Consider the following 21284-nt stretch of genomic DNA (forward strand, 5'->3'; position numbering starts at 1 on the left):
AGGAACTCAATAACAATAAAATGTGCAACTCTTCTTCAAGTTTCAGCCTCATTGTGCTCAACTGATTCACTATGCTTTGAATTCATTCCAGTGCTCAGTAACTAAAGTATTTTCTTTCAACTTTATATTAACAAGCTTTCTCATCAGAAAATCTTTATTCCCAGTTGTTTTTCGGTCAAAGAAACTCTCTAACTTCTTCCAAAGTTCTTCTGCCGATGTCTCATTTGCAACATGATGGAAAATACTAATGTCCAACCACTATCAAATTGTGCCAATAGTTTTCCTATTCAATTTGGTCCACTCAATTTCAGACATATCTAATATTCGATTTATATCACATTTAACAGGTTAATATAAAGTCTCTACAAAATAAGAGATCTACCATCATAGGTTTCCAAATCAGTCAATTTGATCTATTAAGCTTAACCATAGTACTTGAGGTATTTTCCATTTTAATTTACACAACTACCAACCAAGCTTTGATATCACTTTGATGGGAGGCCAAATAATATGCTAGTGTATATTAAAACAACAAACACAACAATAATGAATCAAGTATTCAATAAACAAACCACAACAGACACACAATAATTTTTCACATGAAAAAGCCCGTAGGGGAAAAAACCAAGGGAGTGTTATCGGAGTCCACCCAAACTTTCACTATCATCAATGAGATAATATACAATCAATATTTTTTCTCTAGATAATACTAGAGGAACACAAAGTCACAACCATATCATAAAAAAAATGGAAGTATAAGAGAATGGAGAAAGTTACAAGAGAAGCTTCTCGAGAACTGTAGTAGAATAATATTTTGATTGTTGGATGTGAAAAGCTAGGTGTCACGATAATTCACTTCAAATTTCATCTCATTCCAGCAACATTTCACCATTGGATTCGCCGGAGAAAGCCAAGAAAAGCTAACTTTCTTCTTCCTTCCATTTCTGCTCTCTCTCTCTCTCTCTCTCTCTCTCTCTCTCTCTCTCTCTCTCTCTCTCTCTCTCTCTCTCTCTCTCTCTCTCTCTCTCTCTCTCTCTCTCTCTCTCTCTCTCTCTCTCTCTCTCTCTCTCTCTCTCTCTCTCTCTCTCTCTCTCGTTATGCTGCTGCAGCAGGTTTTCAAAAAAACTGATTGCTTTTTTATTCATTTTAAAAAGCATGGCCCTACATTATTTAATGGGCCGGACCCAACAATCCTCTTTTTCTAGGTATAGGGTTTTAACAATCCTCTTTTTCTCTCTTTCTAATTCACAGTTGAATGATTGGATTTCTATGCTCTACATAGATAAGAATAACTTGTTTAGGGAGGCCACGAGGTCTCTAGAAGAAAGAACAGAGCTTCAACCTTGATGTAATAATCACATGGCATTTCTCCCCGAACCACTTTCTATTTCTTCTTGAGCAATTTTAGATTGTTCCTTAGACTTTCCTAGGAGGGTGATGACTCATTCCTTCCCTCCTTTTGCCTCTGCCGCTTCATTGCTTTTTAATTTCTTTTTCTATTTATGTTCTTTATTTATTTTTGAGGCATTTTATTGTTTTCATGAGTTGGGTTTGGAAGAAGGGAAACAAAAAGCTTTGAAGCTAATCTAGTTGAAACGGGTAAGTTGGATTTTTTTAATAAAGATTAAAAAGGTTTGTTTTTTTTTACCTTTAAAATATATTTACCTAATCTCAACTATTAATTTCATATTTTATTTTACCATTATAGTGATAAAGTGCGGTGCATAGTACTAATGCAGGGTTGATAAAGTGATAAAAACATATATTTTTTAAGGAGTTGGGTTGGCTTTGCAACCATACAATGCAGTGGGACCTACATGTGAAATTAATGATTTTTTATTAAATGTTTATTGTTTTTTCACCTGTGGGCCCCCACTGCATTTTGTGGTTGCAAAGCTGTTGGCTCCCTAGACTGGGAGATGATCCCGACTCATTTTTTAGTGGATATGTTATGATACCGACTTTTTCGGATATATGTTATACCCATCCCCTTATGCATAAAAACTCTCCTGTAAAAAAAAGAAAAAGAAAAAAGCAAATTGCATTGACACCTAAAAATAGAGGCCTTAAAGCACAGACACTCCACTTTATGTTTAAAAAGCATAGATACCTCAAATTGAAATTTCATTGGATATATTCCTCCAATTTGTCACTAAATATCTTTCAAATATGCTTTATTATAGGGATATTTTTAATAATAAACAATGATTTAAATGTTTTTAATGATAAATTTAACAAATATGTCGAAGAAAAATCCTATTTTGGAATCTTTGTATGTTATTTTTTGGAATGAGGTTCATCCGGGCCAGCTTGCGCGCACCACGACTACATCTTTGAGGTGCTTTTTATATAACTAATATAGGCAGAGCTTCGCCATTGGCTCCGAGGGGATTCGAACTCTGACCTCCTATGTGGAAGCGTTGGACTTTGCCAAATCTCTATATACTTTATTAATAAAGTGGAGGTGTTAAGTGCGTTAACGCCTCATTTTAGCTGCTGGTGCGATTGTCTAAAAAAAATAAAATCCAACAGGATTTTCTCCCCAGACTTCATACTCAGCTGTACCCGTTCACTCTTTAATGCTTCCCCGCTTTGGGAGAAGGGAAAAGCAAAACCTTTCAGAAACCCTAAGACGAGTGTTGGGGTTTATTTCTCTTCGATACGTCTTGGTTTGCCTAAATCTCCATACCCTCGTGTCTTCTTCTCTGCTAAATTTCTCATACTTATCTGTGGACCAAGAAAATATCTGAACCTTTTCTTGCCTTTTTTTCGTTTTTCTGATTACCATCCATTAGCTTCGTGGCTTGTTACCAGGTATTTCCTTCGTCTCTGCATCTCTGACATTTTTTTTTCTTTGTGATCTTAGTCTTGCTAAACCTGCATTGTCGAGTTTTCTTTGTGAGTTCGTGGTATTGTTAATCGTGGTTTCTTGAAAAGCATTACGGTTATGTTTTTTGCGTTTCCTGACTGGACTTTTGATGAATTTGCGAAATTTTGTCTTCTGTCGCCGATCTTAGAGAGTACTCGAGGATCCATCAACTCTGAGATCATATTTTTGGCGTTCTTCAGTCCTTATTGAAGCCTTAAAAGTATGTTGTTCTTGTTCTCTTCTTCTGCATCGAGATTTCTACATTTTCTACAGAGATGCGTTTGAAGTTTTGAAAGAATTGAGAAAAGTGGCTTTTTATTTCTTTTTCCCTTCCATTCCTTAGCCTTTTTCGGTCTTCTCGGAATGGCTATGGTTCGGCGAAAGAGCCGGGCAGAGAAATTTGTCTCCGGCTGGATGCTCTGAGGGTTATGATTCTTTCTGATTCCAGAATATGTATAAATTGGGGAATATGTTCTTTGTTCATGGGCATTTCTGGTTCAGCGGATAAAATTTCCTCCATGTTTCTTCTTCTCTTCTGCTTCTGCTTTCTGTGGTGACCTGTACGATGTTTTGTTTTTCTGCTGGATTGCTATTTTATTACATTGTTATGATTCTCTGTTCAAAAGTTCATTTTTTTCTTTCTTCTAAAGTGGACTGCAGGAGACCGACTGTGAGGTTGGGATGAAAACGCAAGGTGCTTCTCTTCGGTCCCTTGCAGCATAGGTAACGTTTTATCATTTATTTAGTGCGAAGCCATTTTGGTATATATGCATCGCAGGGCACATTTTCTTGACCTTATTACGAATTCTTTTTTCCTTTCATTCTTCGAGTATCGGAAAATGGGCAATGGGAATACGGATCCCCATCTAGGCTTCACTGGGACTACAAAGATCTACAGTTCACATGTATACCAAAATTCCATTTCATTGGTTTTGGATTTTTTGTTAGTATCATCCTATGAGACTCTAATGGACATGTGTCAAGAGTCCCATTTGAAGGCTTCAGAAGGAAGGCTGTTGTAAGAAAGAGAAAGTATGTCCTAGGTTTGCACCCATCTGGCGGCACTTATATTGATAAACTCTTCAGATTCAAAAAAGTATTTTTGTTGGTTTCGTGTCGTCATAGTGTTGCTTTTAAGATTACTCTCTTTTTTCTTCTTCTTTTTTTCCCCCTAAAATTGGGGCTTTCAAGATTAGTCTTTTTTTCATGCAACACATTATCCAAGGTTAGAGAGGAAATCAAAATAAAATGTTTTATATCTCCAATATTTTAACCCGTAGGTCTAACCTTGAAACATATTGCTCATTCCTAAGAAAGTGGATGGTCCATTTTCGTGTCAGAAATGGGCTGGAAGAGAATTTATCTGTTTTGGATGTTTTTGGAACTTCTGGCAAGGAAATTGCAAGTGCAATTGGAATTAAAATGACGCTAATATCCTTCTACATAGTTTATCTACAAAACAAAAAAAGGAGTGGATCCACATCCTCTGTAATTCCTTTCCCTACAATTCTTTGTAATTCCCTCATTGGATTGTGCCATGTGGCATTTAAGTAATCCAATGGTTATCTAACAAAAAAGAGTTTAAATAAAATTCAAATTTATGGGTGGGTTTAAATAAAATCCAAATTTAGTTTAAATTAGATAACCATTGGATTACTTAAATGCCACATGGCACAATCCAATGAGGGAATTACAGGGAATTGTAGGGAAAGGAATTACAGAGAATGTGAATCCAAAAGGAGCATTATAAAAGTTGGTTTGAAAAGGTTTTGGAATTTTGGGGCATGAAATTGAAAATTTGAAATTACATTATGTTGAGGTATGGATTGAATTTCATATTTTCAGTCATACCATAATTGATTTAGAGAATTTTGAAATTGACTCGTTTATTTTTGGCATGGTTTAAACTAGTCCTTATCTACCCCCCTCCCAAAAAAATAAAAAAGAATTGGTCCTTATCAAGTTGTAGTTTCATTTTTTACCTTCAAATTTTCATTTTGCCTTGTCTTTGTTAGTTTTCTTGATGGCTTTTAATTTTTTTTTTTTGGTTCCTTGTGATGGGGGTATATTGTGAAGAAGTAGAATCATAGGAACGCTACCAGTTTTATCTTATGTTGAGCTTTATTCTATTGATGTAGCTAATAGAGTTTGTATTATTGCAGAGAATAGTCAAGTTCTTTCATGTTGGTGCTTAGAATAGTCTCTTTGGAGTTGGTAGTCTCGGCAATTATGGTGAGTATATTGCATTTCTTAATTCTTTTTGAATATGATTGTTTGTGATTTTTATTTTATGAAAATATATGTGCTTTTTTGTACATAAAAAGATTTAAATGAACCATGTGCTTTCTTGTACATAAAAAAATTTAAATAAACTCCTTTGTATAAATAATGTATGTAGTAGAGGAAACAGGTACAATATTGAGGTGCCCTGTCTTGATCAATACGATTTGTATTCTCTTTAAAAGGAGCATTATAGAAGATTATTGGGCTAGACTTATTTTAAAAATGAGTAATTTTTCAAATTTATTGCTTGATTTTTTTGTTTACTTCATTTCAGTACATTAGTGTTTGGGTACTTAGATCACAGAGTCTTAAGTTAGATCACAGAGTCTTAAGTCTTGTAAGGATGTTAATGAATGTGGATTTGTTTATTTGATTCCAATGTAGTGCATTTACATTTCTTCATGTGCAAACATTTCATTGGACCAAAATAACTTTATTCCAAAGCAACATATCTTTTTCTTGTTAAATAAGCCTTTTCAAGTCATCTTTGTGTAATATTTTTTGAATTATGCCACCAACAAAACGACCCACCTATCATTGACAGGTTCTCTTAAGAGGTACACGTCTTCAATTGACACTCCCTTTCCTTAACCCTTATGTTTCTGCCCCACCTCCCCTTATTTCTCTCATATAAATATTATTCAAAACAAAAAAATGCTTGCTATATTTCCAATTTTGCTTCTGTAGTGCGTAATGAATGCGCACTACGGTGGAGCCAGCCGTCCGATCTAATCGGACGGCTGGGATCATCCTCCCCATTAAAAAATCCAAAAAAATCATTACCCACCTCATTAAGTGTGTGAACAGAGTTCGGTTCAGTCTGATGCAAACCAACCGGTCCATCTGGGCGGTTTGACTGGGTTTAGTATATCTTATTAATGGTGTATTACAAAACCAGCCTATACGTATATACGGTTGTACAGTAACCGTATATACAACCAGTTCAAATTGTTTTGAAAATAAAACAAACCCCTGTTCTAAACCACCCCGCCCATTTCATTTTCATTTGTGTTTTCGTTTTTGGCTAATCTGAAGCAACCTTACCAAGCTGGAGAAGAAATCGAAGGAGAGAAGAAGAAGAAGACCCCTTTGTGTTTTCGTTTTTGGCTAATCTGAAGCAATCGTACCAAGTGGGAGAAGAAATCGAAGGATCTGTTAGCAAAGCTGTAAGGGCGTCGTTAGTTGAGAACGAAGAAGAAGAAGAAGCAAAGGAGAAGAAGTGGCAGTTGAGAACGAAGAAGAGGAGAAGCTCCAGCTTCGATTTTGAGAAATCTAGGGCTGAGATTGTCTTGTCTCGTCTCTGCGATTCTTCGTTTCTAAGATTCGATTTGGTGAAGTTCAAGTAAGGTTACCATTCTAAAAATCACTTCTATCTTCTTTAAGGTTTAAGGCTACAGTAAGGTTACCTCATTTAGGATTATGTAGTTTTCTTTCTTTTTCATAATACTGAGTTCACGCAATAAGTTGTTACATGTACAACGTGAGAACATTGTCTCCTTGACATCATTAAAACTCCTTCTGCATCAAAATTTCCCTTTCTGTGGACTTAGGTTTTCCCTATTTGGTTTTGAAAGGATCCATGTAGCTGGCCCCATTTAGTTGGGATAAGACTTAGTTTGTTGTTGATTTTTTGTTTTATTGTTTTATTCATTTGTAAGATTTAAAAAAATTAATCAGATGATGCTCTTCCACACACTCAAAATTGTGTTGGACCATTTTGTTTGTTGTATGGAGTAATGCTATTTTGGGTTTCAATGAGCTTATGGGTATTGATGTTGGAATGACAGCCTTCCTTTAGTTAACCATTACTTTAATGATTACATATTGTTTTTCTTTTTAAGTTGGTAGTGTTAATGAGAAAAAAATTGATAGTTTGAGTTGGTATTATTGATGAAGTTTTATGCTGCTGATGATGGCTTTGCATGTTGAATGTGATTAGCCAATTTAAAGTGTTCGAAAGTACAGATTACCTTTTCGGTGATAATTTTCTGCATCATCTTAAATGGAGCATCATTGTGGTCCCTTCCGAAAGAAGCCTGATCTGCTTATACTGAGATACCTGAGAGATTTGCTGCCAATTCTATTTTGTATGGTAGATGCACATGGTTAGGTTGTTTCTATGAATAAAATTTTATGGTGCCAGCCTTTTGATGAGAGCCCTTTCCTACCACTCTTCGATTGCCATCGTTCTCCAGATGTTTAAATATGAGTTGATAGTGATCAAACCCGTTTTGTCAAGTAGTAGTTGTTATATATTGTATTCCAAGATCTCTTACTTTTGTGATATTTTTCTTCTTCTTCTTTAATGTGGTGTCTTGTTTAACCATGTTGTTGAAGGAATGTGGTTCACTTCTCTTTGCAATCTTTAGGATTTGTTTTCACCTTTGTATTGCTCCATGCTATGCTATTATTTGGTGTCCTTCCACCAAAGAATAGAAAACTTATCAGGCTTCACAAGTCGGTAGAATATTTGAGTGAAATAGAGCTGTATCATCCAAGGTTAGGAACTGGTCGAGAGGATGCATGAGGGCTTTCTTTAAGTTACTAAGGTGGTAAAAAATGTGAACACCTGTCTTGGACACCTATCTGAATTTTTTTGTTCTCAATATATTGATTTTGAAATGAAATAGGAATTCGGTTCGTCTTCTCCTCTGCTTCTTATTGTTCCTCAACCTGCTGCTTCTCGAACTTCTCCAAGTCCTTGAGGCTTCGATCGTTGTCAATATCTTAGGAAGAGCGGAGAAGCTCGAGAAGCAGCAGGTTGACGCGGCGGAGAAGACAAACCAAAGTTGTGTTTAATTTCAAAATGTAAAGCCCCAACATTCAGAATCAGCCGTCCGCCTAGGCAACAGCTCTAGCAGTTTGCTCTGGTCCGGTTACAGGTGCGAATTTATCCCTAACAAGTTCTATTTCCTTTGCTTTGTTTCATCCACGAATTTTGCTTCTTCTTTCTTTTTTTTTGTTCATTTGAAATTGTTCACTTCCGGCTGCTGTGGTTTCTCAAAATATAGAAGTGGTTACTTTTGTGTCTATGTTAGTTTGTTAAGTCGTAGAGGTTCTTCTACTTTTCTCGAGTGTGATTCGAGATACGTGTGTTAATGAATTTCTGCTGTGTTTTATTTTATGTGGATTTCAGTTTTTTACCTAAGTTTAAGCAGTTGACAGTGTCTTTTGTTGAGTCGATTACAATGTTCACAAATATAATTTGTTTGTGGTTTTTAGACCTCCTAATTGACTATGACTTGTGCTTGAATTAGTCTAAAATTTTCTATTTCACTCCCACAAAGCTACAATTAACTCCACCCAAGTTGTTGTATGTGAGAATTAGTATGGAAGCCTTTGCCGCCTCACTTTTGCCTCCCTCTATTCTTATTTAGGAAAAAGAAGGTTGGAGCTTCAACCAAGAATTCCTTTTTGAAAACCTTCCTCCCCATTGTCGTTACTATTAAGTCTTTTATCCACCCCGCTTTTGCTTGCTCTAGTAAAGCCTGGCAATTAACTGTTCCTCCCTAGTCCCTTGGCCCCTGATGCCACTACAAACCATTCCTCCCGTAAAATCCTTTAATCCCTCCCTGTACCTCCCTGAACCACTCCCTTCATTGCTGTAGACCCACTCGGAATCTCCCGCCTATTTGTCACCCCTTCCCTATCGGAGAGTCCAGTAGGGGAAGCCACTGACACCGTTAATGCCAACAGAGTCATTATCCATCGCTAGAAACAATGCATGGCCACTCTACCATTGCTTATGGTTAGTCACACTTCCCACGACATTGCTCCATAGGGCCTTATCTCTTCAGCTGACTCCCTACGTATCCCCTAAAAACAACCCTCTACCGTACTGTACAGAATGTTGGACTGCAACAGTTTACTGGAAAGTGCTGAGGTCAATCAGATTCCAGATTGCACCGCCCCTGCTGCCAGATTCCCCCGATACAAGTGTTTTTATCTCTTTGTAGGTTGTGACACCACTGAGTCACCGGCCTTTACTCTCCTTGAGGAAGACCATATTGCTATTAATTATCTCCTAGGATCTATTGCAATTTCAATTTACAGCTCTCCCTTTGAAGAACTCAGTTCTACCTTGTGAGACATCGATGTGTCATTGACCGAAGCACTAGTTATAGATGCTCCATTGGCATCTGTACCCTTGTCATCCACCTCAAAGAAGAATATCATGTTGGCCTTGTCGCCCCTGCAATTCTCACTCCAGCAGAAGGTTCCTGTAAGATTATTGTTGCTCCCCCCTCCCTCCTTTCTCTCTCTCTCAAACACCCTATCTAACTTCTCGGACTTCTTCCGTCTTGCCTATTGTCAATGGCGCCCCTTGTCTCCCCCTGTCCCAGTCCTCCAACCCCTCCCTCTGCTGACGTTTATCCTTTCCAACCATGCCCATTGAGCCTAACCCACAACCCCCTCCTCCTCCCAACCCACGCATATTCATTTACAAAAAGTGTGTTGAGTAGGTTTGGTTTCAGTACACTTCTGTTGGATTCATAAACAGTTTCTTGTTCTATTTGGAGTTTATACAGTTTAATAGACTATATTTATAATATATATATATTGGTATGTTCTACTTAAAATCACTATACATGGTTTGGTTAGGGAATAAGTAATTTAGTACTTTACGGTTTGGCTTTTGCCTTAGATATTGAATCTATATTGAATTGTATTTGGTTTGGTTTTCTTTTGTTTTAAAAAGTCAGTTCTGGTTCCAAATTTACTCCCTTGAATTACCTAATAAGAAGAGGTAGGCATCATTGTGAACACTGGAATATGTCATTCATGGTAAAAAATTCGAGGGAAACTCAAGTTTCGACCGGGTGAAAATGGGAAACTTAGGTGGAAACTTGGGAAATTTCGAGGAAACCGAGGACTTTTTCGCACAAGTTTCGACATCAAGTTTCGACAGGTTTTAGACACTATTTTGGGGTGGGATTCTGTATTTAAGCTAATTAGTGTATAAAGAACACATTGGCACATGCATTTTAGTAAAAAAATCAATGTAAATATGTCTTTTAAATTACATAACATTAATGTAAAGATGACCGAGAAGTACACAATAAAGTTAACTATACTTAAGCAAATAAGCATAACATTCAACATGAACATATTAACTTCTAAGCTCTAACTTCTAACTTTTAAGTTCAATTCAAAATATCAAATAAACTCTTAAACATCAGATACAATGTAACTAGTAATAAAAATAAAATGGGAAGTACAACTCACTAAGTCAGTGCCAATAGGAGTGCCTCGGCGGATCCATCCCGTGACTTGAGTAGTACCGTGCTTGTGACATCCTCTCCTCCTCGACCAACGGACATAGACATCCCATGACATGTGATGCCTATGGTTGTCGAGGTAATCGACAACCGCAGCTCTATAGGTCCGGTCATCAACATGCATAAGATATCCGATCCGAGGGAATGCACAATAAGGATAGGGAAGTCCTTCTTGATGAATCTCGGGGGGTATGGGTTGGGGTTGCACCCCGAAGATCCGCTCCACAAACATCTCGTGCCCCCGAATCAAGCATCCGTATAAGTTGCACCCCTATGCACATATACCGTCCTCCCATCGACGCCGGATAATACATCCTACCCTGTTCCACTTCCACTACCGTATGTCCTCCATAATTCCGAGGAAACCCCCCGACCATAAGATGCACTACTATAAGCCCCAGAAGAAGATGCAAGACCGCTCTCGTACAAGTGGGGATCACTGTTGCCGGTATCCGGTATCCGACAAGTGGAGCCTCTTGACTCATCTAGACTCATAGATCCTATGGAGCCTCGCCAAGCTATTCACTTCAATGGGATTGTAAGACCCGTACGATGAAGTGTCATCCTCATACCCATGTCCATGGTGCTTCCCTTTCCCTTTCCCCTTCCGATTGCAAGTGGAACTACGACCGCACCGTGGTCGACATCCCGGGTAGCATGGGTGAATTGACTCTCCCCGTGAATCTTAATGGCCCTCCATGTCCCCGACTCTCAACTCTGGGCTCTGGTGGTGGTCTCTCCCGTGGTTCACCTGAATCCCGATCAGCTGGCCCGTCACCACCATCATCATCATCACCACCACCACCACCATCATTATCATCATCATCATCATCACTCCCACCGTCATTCCCACTAGGGCCACTACCAAGTCCATCATCATCATCATCGCCTTGCATCATCCTCGTGCCCGACTAGCGGGTGGCCGAGTAATATCATCATCATCATCCGACCATATAATATTATCCTCACCGACACTTTGGATGCACCAGGGTGTGGTACAAAGGGACGGTTAGGCTCGGTGTGCACTCTCCCCTCTGTGGCCAAGAACTCATTAACATCAGCTCCCATCTCTCGTGCAACTGACCGCTGGGTCGACCTCCCGCCTCATCCAATAATGGCTCTCCGACCCACTCAAATAGGGGGTACTCCTCCTCATCATCATCTATGGCAAAGATGTCACCAACTCAATCTTATCCCCATTACCTTGCTCTTGACCTAACCTAATGTGCTCCTCTCTCAACCTCATATTATAATGAACATATACAAGATCCTCCAGCCGCTTCACCCCCAAACGGTTCCGCCTCTTAGAATGTATCGGATTGAATGTGCTCCGATTACGCTCGCAGCCGGTGGCGAAGATGTCCGGGAGAGCACTCTAACCGCAATCTTAATCAAGTACTCCGAGTCTAACCCGTATTGCAGCCACCACTCACCTGCAAGAAACATAACCAACCTAATTAATAATAGTAAAAATAAATTGTGTCAAAAACTCAAATTGAGCATCTAAGACTTAGACTAACCGACTAAGTGACTAACCAGGAGTGGTGTTCTCCCTAGCTCTGAATAGCGATCGAGCGACCGTAGCTACCAAAGAGCATCTCTAAAAGCCTTTAACTCTGCGATAAATAATTACAAAGTTAGTAATAAGAAACAAGTATTTAGCCTAATTCTTAAGTACTAGACTACTAGTCATCTCACAAGTCACAACTTACAGTCTTACCTCATTATTAATTAATGCTTGTTTTGTCGCATCCGGTTCCAACCTTTCCACTACTTCATGGACTGCCCGGATCAAATCTGTCCTCATCCCAAGTTCTTTACTGTAGTGGTACATGGGGTTCAAATAATAGGCTATCAAACAAGCCAACAAATGAGATGGTAAGAAACTATAAAACTACATAATAAGTATTACGTTATTAACAATTAAGTATTTAAGTAATAACTTGAAAATTTTAATAACTTTCAACTCACCAGCCAAATGCAATGGATGTTTCAACCGCTTTCCCACCTTTCTTGGATGATGTTAAGGAATTTCTGGTTGCCCCTAGGATAGACTTTGTTAACCATCTCCTTCATCATCTCAACTGCAGCCCATATATGTGGTAAAGTTGGTTTCCTTTGTTGATCTACCAACTTCAAGACTGTCACCACAGGGTCTAGAAGCTTGATAACAACTCTTAGATTTGCCCAGAAGCTATCACTGGATATGGTAGCCCGTGCTGCTCTCCCCCCGCCGGTGATTCTGATTGGGGCCAAGCAAACCAGTCTTCAGATGCAAACATAGCACGTAGTTGGGCTTTCTTCTTCTGAAAACTCTTCAAGGAAATCCAATTTGTGGCAAATCTTGTGACCCCAGGCCTCACCAAATCACCACCACATGTCCTCCTCAACATATCCAAAGCAAATCCATGGTTATATACGAATGTGGTCACATTTCGAGCCCGCTGAACCACATTCTTCACAAATTTGACTTCCCCCATGTCTTTTAGCATCAAATCAATACAATGTGCCGCACAAGGAGTCCAAAAGAGCCTATACCTGGGATCCTCCATCAACTTCATCCCAGCCTTCTTGAAATTGGCGCCATTATCAGTCACAACTTGCACCACGTGCTCGACTCCAACCTCTTTCACCACATTCTTCAACAACCCATATATGTATTTTGCATCCTTCTTGTGACCGGATGCATCAACAGACTTGAGGAACACCGTCCTCCCATCACAATTCAACATAAAATTGATGATAGACTGTCTAGTGGGACCAGTCCAACCATCACACATCATTGTCACCCCATAGTGCATCCACATTGGCTTAAGGCCATCAATGTAGGCTTTCAACTCTTCCTTATGCCGTGGGAGATATACATTATATATCTCATATGGGGTTGGCCCAACCACCCCACGTCCAAAGACCACCGATCTCATCCACCATCGCCGTATAATAAGGCCCCCGTGCAAGCATTTGCCGGAACACCGTGATATAATGCCCACTTAGAAAAGGCCATCCCCACCTTGTCCTTCACATTACCCCACATATGCTTTAATTTCTTCGTGCTTTGACCGTGGCCTCGCAAACAAGTCAAGGCATCGGTGCGTAGTATCTCGCACATCAGGATCGGCCTCAATGGGTCTAGAAGCAGTAGATGTGGCACTAGGTCGTGATCGTGGGGCCCATGGTAATGGAACTGACTCTCTGGTACTCTGGCTCCTCCTCATACTGGAGCTGCCTCCACTTGCCCTCCCAACATCCGGGATCTCCGGATGACCCCGCACCCACGGCTCTCTCGTGTCCTCCCCGATCTCATCGAGTCTATAAGACTCCCTACTCATCCCGAGTACTCTCTCCATCTCTCGCCTCTCGGGGATGATGCATCAGCTGGATCTGGATCCACATTTGTCTCTTCCACCTCCACCTCCTCTAAGCATGCTGCCTCGAACTGATCCCTCTTTGCTTTCTTTTGTGCCCTCTTCTCTTGCCTTCCTTTCACATACTTTGCCATTGCCACTTTAACTTCATAAGGGACATTGGGGCATCCAACCACATTGCGGTCCCCTCCCGCTAGATGGATCTTTAGTCTAGTGGCCCCACCCGATCCAATCTTTTTCAAACAATATTTACACTCGACTTTTTCCTATCATCTCGTCGAGGCTTACCATGCTTGCCAAGCTATGTCGTACATTGTGTTTCTATCTCAATCTCCAACTCAAAACTCAAAAGCTTGTGCCTGAATTTGAATTCCTGATACAAACATACATAATATTTAATAATCACCGTTAAAAACTTAAAATAGAAACCCAACAGTCCAACACTTAAATTTTAATCAAAGCATTAATACTTTAACTGTTTAACATCTAATCTAAATACAAAAACTAAGAAAAATTCTTCAATTTAAGCTTGCACTATAATGGAACAAGTGAACAACAATAGAGAAGAGAGAACAAGATAATGGCATATTTCATTAACAAGTTATGTACCAAAATTTCCGGATCAAAATTCGGACATCCAACATTGAACATTCCAACTTGAACATATTCTCTCGTAAGTCTTCTATTAAGCATGCTAAACAGCTAATGAGCTAAAGATTTAATTTTTTTAAAGTTGTAAATGGAATACATCTATTAAGCATGCTAAACAAACTAAAGATTTAATTTTTTTAAAGTCGTAGAATGGAATACATCTATTAAGCATGCTAAACAACTAAAGATTTAATTTTTTTAAAGTCAGAAATGGAATACATCTATTAAGCATGCTAAACAACTAAAGATTTAATTTTTTTAAAGCTGTAAATGGAATACATGAGCCAACTTGCAGCAAGACTCGATGCTAAAAACACAAGAATTTCAAGGGGAAAGAAGAGAAGCAAGGGGAAAGAAGAGAAGCAAGGAAATGAAGCTAAAAACCCAAGGAAATGAAGCTAAAAGCAAGGAAACTACTGTTCACAAGTAGATTCAAAGCTAGGTTACCTTCCAATAGAGCTTCAAACCATGGAAAAAAACAACCAACAAGTGCCGATTTCACCAAAGGAGGGCTTGAATCTACTTGAAATCATGCAAAACCATGAAAAAATGTCGAAAAATGGTCGAAAAATGGTCGAAACATCGCGTCGAAACTCTCTGCCTCCGCCTGCGTTTCCCGATCGAAACTCTGGTTTCCCAGAGTTTCGATCGAAGATGATGACTTTTTATAACGTTGAACCGGCTGGTTCAGCCGGTTCACTTAAACCAAAAAACCAAGTTTCGAGTTTCGATCGAAATTTCGAGGGTTTCGATCGAAATTCTCGAAATTTCGCAAACTTTCCCAGCCGGTTCAGACTGGCTCACCCACATTTCGACCCAATAGGGAAATTTCGAGGGTTTCGATCGAAACCCTCGAAATTTCGAGGATTTCGACCGAAACCAATGATTTTTTTTCGGTACCCACTGGTTTCGTTTCGGTTTTTCAAAAATGCGAAATTTCGGTCAAAATTTCGCATGTTTCGACCGAATTTTTTTCCATGATGTCATTTTCATGGAAATCGAGGTTGTCAAAATCGTTAGCATACTTCTGAGCAAGGTTGGACAGATATACATACTTTGTTCGTGCTTGGCACTTTTGTGGGATCCAATTGTATGCAGTGGCCAATGTCTTTGTTTTCCGCATTCTGGTAATATGTAAATTCATGGCCTCCTTATAGGGTCTATTTAACTGCATTTCATGTATTCATGTATAGCTTGACATCTTTGCTTTCTGGCCCTTGTCTGTTACTCTATCAGAAAAAGAAGAAAAGTAAATGTGAGCTGTATCCATTCTTTTGTTGTTAGTTGGTTGTATTTGGCATTTTTCGAATACAATCCAAACGAGTGTGTGTTGTTTTATAGGGAATACTTTTCTCTCAGCCTACTGAATGTGTAGTTGAACTCTTGTATTGCACAAAGCAAGAAGCTGTTGAGATTGTTGGATGCAAAACCTTGACTTATTTATTGTGATTAGGCACTTGGAAATCTTTCCATCACTTTCTGCACATTGGAAAAATTTTACAGTTATTTAAGTCTTCATGTAAATGTCTCAACTTTTAGGGATTAGCTCATCTAGCAAGGTCATACCTCATAATTAAAGAGGTCAAGAGAGAGAGGGGGAAAAAGATGTAGGCTTTTGATGTGTGCTACTAACAAGGTTCGAAATTTCGGTTCATCTTGCCATCTTGCCCTTCAGCGAAATGACTGAACCTTTTGATGATGCAACTTCTCTGGGACAATATTGAGATATATGTGGTTTTCATTCCCAGGGACCTTGGTCATCACCCATGCACTCATATTTTATTATTTTTATTTGGATGAAGTCCTTTCATGTCGACGGCTATAGTATAATTGATTTCATTAATGCATACCTTCGTATAAGATCCTATCTTTAGCATATTCACTGTTCAAACCAATGCATTTTAATATTTTGGATATACAACTATTTAGTGGAGTGTCGTAATTCTCAATGGAGTCATTTACAATGATGAGGTTATTGAATAAATTTTGAAAACAGAATATTTAAAACAATGATAACATCAATTATTGGGCAAACATAAGTTGGTTTCCCAGCAGGGGAGCAATAAAAATGGTGGTGACGAGCATTGTTGATGATATTGTGGCATTTAATAATTTGGTTGTTTGTTGTCATACTGTTTTTGTGATTTGGACTTCCTTTATTATTTGCTTTTGATAGGTGATGATGCTGTGGATGTACTTTAGCCTAGGTTAAGATTATTATAAGTGTGAATAAAGGTTTTATGACCTACAAATTATAGTGATGTACCTTTAGTAACATGTGGAATGCTGAAGAAGTGGGTCCTCAATCTAAGATACTCAAATGCTGATATTGTTATGCAATCTGTGGATATTTTATCACTTCATTCGTTAATGTTTAGAACTTAAAGTACTTCACTTTGATAATTTTGTGATCAAACCCGTTTTTTTGTTAATGGTTTGTATTTTAACTTGGTAGGGTTTGTAAATTTGAAGCATTTTTTGTGTTAACATTAGAGGGTTATTTCCCTCTGTTTGTGATGTGTTGAGTGTGGGTGGATGCTTGGCACATGGATGTGGAAATGTTTGTCTATAATATGACTTGTTGGGGCTAGGTTTCAATCTAGGCCAATGGTTGGCATCCAATTTTGAATAACTAATGTGTGGACTGAATGTTTTTCATGGTTAGATTGTTTGTGTTCTCTCTTTAATGTTGTCTCATCTGTATAATTAGTATTTGTTTTGTTATACTTTAGTTTCATTTTAATAATATGTTGTTTAGCTAATATGTTTTCTGCATCTATGCAGCCAAAAGTACCATAAGTCTCACCCAAAAATGGCTCCTAAAGCAACCACTCAACAGAAGGCCAAAGGGGCTAAAAAAGGGAAGCAAAAGCAACAGCAATCCGACGCTTCATATTTGGTGGATGACGAAGCAAGAGCGTCATTTAGTCTCATTAATAAGCAAAGTATAGAAGAAGGAAGGGATGTACATCCCTTTCTTTCAGAGAGGAGGTTTAACAAATATGTTTAAGCAGATTGGGTGGGGTAACATACTTAAGTTACCTCCTAATTGTTATTACCAGCTGGTTAAAGTTTTTTATTCTAATTTGAGATTCAAGGAGGAGGGAAACTTTATGCCCTGTCCAATGTTAAAGGGGTGGAGATTGCCTTGAATATTCGTGAGCTGGGTGAAAAGCTATGAGTCTCAAGTGAAGGACAATTATATTTTTGGGAGCCTAGGAAGTTTGATCACCTCATTGATGTTGGTCGCACTTATAGTGATATAATGGTTCACTACATGGGTAACACCCGTGTGAAGTTGAAGGACCTGAAACCAATTCCTCATGCAATTGCTTACATAGTGCAACACAACGTTATCCCACGAAGAGGTCACCGTGAACGACTGAGTTCTTTTGAAGCCTATGTCACCCATTGCATTCATTCAGGGACGCAGCTCAACATGCCGTACATAATTCTCAAAATGATGAAGTATGCGAAAGATGCCCACAATCGTGCTCTCCCATATGGTAGACTCCTTACCCAAATCTTTATTATCTATGGAATTGATCTTGAGGGGGAGGATTGTGAAAGTGGGAAGAATAAGAAGAAGAACAACGAAGTTAAAATCCATGGAAAAAAATTCCATCTTGAGATGGCGGATGTAGGAGTGCAGCCTCCAGGTGTAGGAGCACATGCTAGTGTTGATCCATACATGAGTCGAGATGAATTTGAGGGTGTTGAGAAAAAATTATCACGAACCTCAAGACATTTGCGAAAGATTCTTCGGCGCGTGGATCAAGTCGCCAATAAGCTGGCATCCCAGATATTTCGGACTCGTCACCACCTACTGCTGAAGCTGAAGGATCTGCATCACAATCTGAATAGGTTGACTATTGTTGTTAAATTTAATTTGGATGTTATGTGAATGGGATTCTTTGTTTGAATCCTTTGAACAATGCTTATTTAATAGACAGATAACAAGTTGTAAGGTTCCCAGTTCCTGTTTCTTTATATTTCTTATATTTTGATATTTGAATATACTATGTGTGAGATACAATTAGAATATCAGCTATTGGTTTTCCTTGTCATATCTAAGTATAGTATGTGTGAAATACATATTGAATACATGTTTGTTTCAGTTGTACAAGAGTAATGTTTTACTCTCACAATAGCCATTGATTAAAAGAGCTGATGATCCATATATGAGCTGAATTTGGCTGTGTACTTCATATCTTTATTGTATTGCTCATTTGCTTGTGTCATTAACCAAACATACTTATATGTTACAGTTTTGCTGCTGGGGTTGCACCTGTTTCTTTAATAGGTACACATGCTACTTCAAACTCACTGGAAATTAGCATATTCCTTATGTGTACTATCAATTCAGCTCTAGTTTCCTTGTTTCTGTAGGATACGTGGTGCATTTGATGGTGACAGAAAGATGGATGAGTTGAAGCTCCTTTACAGACCTTATGTCGTAGAATCTTTGTGAATTGGACAGAAACTCTGTATTGATTTGCACTCTGTGCCCATATACGAATAGGTGTTGAATGAGCACCCCATTATAGGCACCACTGTGTAAGGTTCTATCTGGGAAATTTCCACTAAGCAGCTGAGTTGATGTAGGATCCACCTTATGTTCAGTAAACCTTCTCACTGACTGATTATATTCTTTTATATCCTGGAAGTTACTGTAAATAAATTCTGTTACTTAATATACTCTAACTTTTTCCATCCAACTTATTCAATCCATAAATATAAGAAACTGAGAATTATTATTTGTTTACTACCTTGGTTGGTTGCGTGGAATTCATGGATTACATCCATATACACACCCAAAATTCCTCTTAAGCTAAGATTAAATGTAATGAGATAGGTTGGTTGAGTTTATCTCCCCATACGGAATGGATGAAGTAATTTTAAGGAGGTTGGGGTTTGTTACAGGTTGAAGTGGTGTTTGGTAATTCGTATGCTTGGCAGTGATGAAACTGTGCATTAACATGAGACTTTGACTACCTTATCTGATTTCAGAGCAGATTAGCTGATTTTTTCAATTTTATTTGCAATAAAATTCTGTTCTCCAAAGAATTGTATCTTTTGCTTATAGTCATACACGCGTGAACGCGGAAATGGAATTTTTTTCCTCGTCTTAAAATGCATTGTGTTATTTCTTCATACGCATGAACTCAGAAATGGAATTTCTTTTAAACTTGTGTTGTTAACACTAACATTGCTCCGTTCTAAAACGAACTAACCCCTTTTGTCTCTGTGATCCGTTAAATTAAACTGGTTGTTTCCGTTGAAAAGTGAATCAATAAGATACTCCCTCTTTCCAACAAAACTCCTGGGGTTGAAAAAAGACTTCAAACATAATCACTTCAGTTTCCACTTCGAATGTGCACCCCCCCCCCCAATATTCCTCATTTCGTACAAAATTTGAAAGACTATATTCATTTGGAACTGGTAGCACTACCAACCATTAAATTAAATGGAAAGAGGGAGTATATTCATTTGGAACTGGTAGCCCCTTTGGTCTCTGTGTTCTCAAAAGGGAACCAACCCCTTTGGTCTCTGTGTTGAGAGTTATGAAAAGGGTTGGTGCCTTTTAAAAGGGAACCAGCCCCTTTCGTCTGATGAACACAGAGAGCAAATGGGTTGGTTCCCTTTAAAAGGGAACCAGCCCGTTTCGTCTGTTGAACACAGAGAGCTTATGGGCCAGTTCCCTTTTAAAGGGAACCAGCCCCTTTCGTCTGATGAACACAGAGAGGAAATGGGTTGGTTCCCTTTAAAAGGGAACCAGCCCGTTTCGTCTGTTGAACACTGAGAGCTTATGGGCCAGTTCCCTTTTAAAGGGAACCAGCCCCTTTAATCTGATGAACACAGAGGCGAAACGGGCCAGTTCCCTTTTAAAGGGAACCAGCCCCTTTCGTCTGCTGTACATAGAGAGCAAATGGGCCAGTTCCCTTTTAAAGGGAACCAGCCCCTGTAATTTGATGAACATAGAGGCGAAACGGGCCAGTTCGCTTTTAAAGGGAACCAACCCCTTTCGTCTCTGGAACACGAGAGCAAATGGGTTGGTTCCCTTTTAAAGGGAACCAGCCCGTTTCGTCTGTTGAACACTAAGAGCTTATGGGCCAGTTCCCTTTTAAAGGGAACCAGCCCCTTTTATCTGATGAACACAGAGGTGAAACGGGCCAGTTCCCTTTTAAAGGGAACCAGCCCCTTTCGTCTGCTGAACACGAGAGCAAAATGGGCCAGTTCCGTTTTAAAGGGAACCAACCCCTGTAATCTGATGAACATAGAGGCGAAACGGGCCAGTTCCCTTTTAAAGGGAACCAGCCCCTTTCGTCTGTGAACACAGAGAGGCAAATGGGCCAGTTCCCTTTTAAAGGGAACCAGCCCCTTTAATCTGATGAACACAGAGGCGAAACGGGCCAGTTCCCTTTTAAAGGGAACCAACCCCTTTCGTCTGTGAACACAGAGACCAAATGAGCTGATTCTCTTATAAAGGGAACCAACCCCTTTATTCAATGAAGAGACATGCTACAACATGACATGATGTCTCCTCTACTCTACTTATCTTTTATTGATAAAGAATCTTAAAATCAATATGAGTGCTTCCTTTAGCTTGTTGGATATCAAATTTATTTTGCTCACATTGCTAAGCTGGATAAGATGTAACAAAAAATTCAGGTCGAAAGATCATCGAAAGCTTTTAACAGTGTGTTTGAATGATACAGATACTGTCCCTCATCCTTTGATAGAAAGTACTACCACTATGCATATACAAAATAAACTTGTGTTGTAACCAATATAGTTGAATGATACAGATAATGTCCCTCATCCTTTGATACAAAG

At 38.9% G+C, this 21284-nt stretch overlaps 1 long non-coding RNA gene across 1 annotated transcript; it reads left to right on the forward strand.

The window, feature by feature from the left end:
- The first annotated feature begins 2560 nt into the window (after positions 1 to 2560).
- Positions 2561 to 18375, forward strand: LOC149023895 (uncharacterized). The gene is made up of 4 exons (XR_016171417.1): positions 2561 to 2814; positions 3520 to 3592; positions 5032 to 5101; positions 17232 to 18375. It is a non-coding gene; the product is annotated as an uncharacterized LOC149023895 (long non-coding RNA).
- Positions 18376 to 21284: the final 2909 nt, after the last annotated feature.

This window comes from Hakea prostrata, chromosome 2, assembly GCF_041222555.1.
Source record: "Hakea prostrata isolate BN-2017 chromosome 2, UWA_Hpros_2, whole genome shotgun sequence".
Taxonomy (NCBI): domain Eukaryota; kingdom Viridiplantae; phylum Streptophyta; class Magnoliopsida; order Proteales; family Proteaceae; genus Hakea; species Hakea prostrata.